A 2,957-nucleotide genomic window follows, 5' to 3' on the forward strand; every position below is an offset into this window, starting at 1 on the left:
TCATTATGTTGTTTAGATTGATTTCAAGCTGGTGGGATTAAAGTGATCCTTCTACCTCAGCCTCCAGTATTTCTGGGAATATAGGTGTGCACCACAGAACCCAACTAGCTGACATTTCAAACAGTGGTTATTATCAATAGTTATTTATCTTGTGCCTCTTTTGGGGCACAAGAATAAGGTTACCCATTACCCAATTATCTATGTTGAAGTATAATTTTAAAAATGTTATATTACTCTTGTAATCACTTTCAACATGCCATGTGAAACTGTAGCTTCTATTGTTGATGATCCTCTTGTATCTCCTTCCTGTGGTTGTACCCGCATTATCACTGTATCTCATCTGAGTACACTGGATATTGTATATACTGGTATTAGAACTAGGGAAGTGAAAGGGAATATCCAAATCGAGAGACAAAGGATAAAAAGACAAATGACTCCAAAAGCAATACTTGCAAAACCATTTAGTGTAAACCAACTGAACAACTCATGTGGGGAGAAAGAAAAGGAGGGGGGAATGAGGAAGGAGGTAACAAACAGTACAAGAAATGTACTCAAGGCCTAACGTATGAAACTGTAACCTCTCCGTACATCACTTTGATAATAAATGAGAAAAAAAATTTTAAAAATGTAGGTGACCTGCAACATGATGCAAAAAGTTGTCAATCATTTCAGTTCTCTTTTTCATAATTAGTGTTGTTATTTGTTAGTTGACCCATGCATATACAAGGGTTAGACAGATAGAGAGACATAGACATGTGTTGAATCCTCATTTTGTTCTACAAATAATTGCTTATTGTATATAGTAAACTTTGGTCTTCTAATTTCCGATATTTATATTATGTGAAGGAAAATTCCAGAATATATCCCTTTGTTTTAAAAATAGCCTACTATTTTATTAGGTAGAAAAGTCATACATTATTTAAAATATTTCCTGTGAATGGATGTTAGTTTACTTGCAGTGATTAGCAGTTATAAGTACTGCATTGGACAGATTTGCATATATCCTGTTTTTACATGCCATAAGTTTCATCATACAATTTGTGAAAACTAGCAATAAAAACATCCCCCAAACTAGGCAATGAACAAGTAATCCTTCAGCAGAATAGTTCTTTATTGCTGCAGAATAATTGTATCTTCCCAATTCAAATGATTGTAATAAGAAACTTCAGGCACACAAAATTACCCCAAGACATTAACACTACTTTGTAATACACCTCTGTTTCGTCTCAACTAGCTCTGTGTAATATGTGGTATCGCTGTAGTAAAAGCCCTTTTTATTAAGAAAAGAAATTAGATCTTTGTCTTTCTTTGATCTCCAGATTAGCAAACCTTAAAGCTTTGAGGCTTTGTGTGTGTGTGCACAAAATGAAAAGCGCTTCCATATACATAAAAGCAGATTCTTGTTTGCTTTTCCTTATTTCTTTAATCTATTGTGTAATTCATTAAATTATTTGTTTGCATTAACAAGAGAATTACATTTCTTTTGCATTTATTTTCTTATTAAGTTTTCCTGGGATACTATGTCTGGTGGGCAGGATTCTTGATCAAATTTCTAAAATGCTTGATAGCCTCATGCTGATAGAATTATAGCTACAAGAAGTGACTCCCTGAGAAGATGAGTCACAAATACCCTCTCATATGTTAATTTTTTAAAAAGCCTGACTTTCCCAAGGAATAATTAAGGTCATGTAGTCCTTCAAATGCTTTACTTGCTCTCCAATTAACATCTTTGTGTATTGAAGAAACTCCCAATGGATGCCCAAAGCCATTATTAAAACAAAAGAAGCTTGGGTTTTATAATATTAAGATCCTTGATAGACACATGAGAGTTCTGATGTGGAATAATTCTTAACTCTTCACGATCAAAGGTCATTTTGTATGACACTGAAAATGTAATTTCCTTGAGGTTTAGAATTTTAATTGTTTTCTCCTTATCATCACCTGGAGAGTTCTCCCAACCTTGTTTACTTTACATCAGTTTCTTTTTTTTTTTTCGTAAAAGTCTCTTATTCAACAACATCACCAGGGGAGAGCTCAAAGGCAGTCCCCCACTACCACAAATTATGCAGTCGATTTTCCCACATTTGGGGAAATCCCAGGGGTCAGCACATCCCGAGTGCAATGGATAAGCCCTGGGAAAACCACCGTTGTAATCATGGTATCTCCCCTTCCAGGTAAGTATACATCACTTTCTTTTTTTTTTTTTTGGCCAGTCCTGGGCCTTGGACTCAGGGCCTGAGCACTGTCCCTGGCTTCCTTTTGCTCAAGGCTAGCCCTCTGCCACTTGAGCCACAGCACCACTTCTGGCCGTTTTCTATATATGTGGTGCTGGGGAATCGAACCCAGGGCCTCATGTATACGAGGCAGGCTCTCTTGCCACTAGGCCATATCCCCAGCCCCGTACATCAGTTTCTTAATAACAAGGGCCCTAAACATTCACAACCGGTCATCTTAGTATTGTAGCAGGAAAAGAAGACAGACAACAATGTCCCTGGAGATAATCTACAAGGCTGGTGGTTTGGGTCAAAGCACATATTGGCACTGGAGAGAATAGGATGTGTACAAGGCTGAGGAGGAGAGACAGAGCTCCAGGATTCTTGAAAGCAAATGGAGTTTATGTAGCCTTGACAGTTGAGGGACTGTATCTGTTCACACTTTACTTGTACCATCACTTCCCTATTGTTTTTGGTATATTTGGACTTGACCAGTTATAATGGCATACAAATAACTGGATGTTGTTGAGTGGAACTTCTGCCCTGAAATCCAGCTTTAGAGTCATCACAGCTATAATGAGACAACTGACAGTAAGCCATTGTTAGCGTTTTTGCATTTGTAGCACGTCAGCAGCATGCTTGGTGCCGTGAAGAATGAAGTAGGAGTACAATGCTGAGAGAGCTTTATGAGTTTATGTTGTCAAGCTCGAACATTAGGCCATTAGGATAGTCTAATGAAAGGGA

At 37.5% G+C, this 2,957-nt stretch overlaps 1 non-coding gene across 1 annotated transcript; it reads right to left on the bottom strand.

Annotated features, from left to right (window-relative positions):
* Window positions 1-2,023: 2,023 nt before the first annotated feature.
* Window positions 2,024-2,182, bottom strand: LOC125350927. The gene has a single exon (XR_007210836.1). It is a non-coding gene; the product is annotated as a U1 spliceosomal RNA (small nuclear RNA).
* Window positions 2,183-2,957: the final 775 nt, after the last annotated feature.

Source organism: Perognathus longimembris, chromosome 4 (genome assembly GCF_023159225.1).
Source record: "Perognathus longimembris pacificus isolate PPM17 chromosome 4, ASM2315922v1, whole genome shotgun sequence".
Classification (NCBI taxonomy): domain Eukaryota; kingdom Metazoa; phylum Chordata; class Mammalia; order Rodentia; family Heteromyidae; genus Perognathus; species Perognathus longimembris.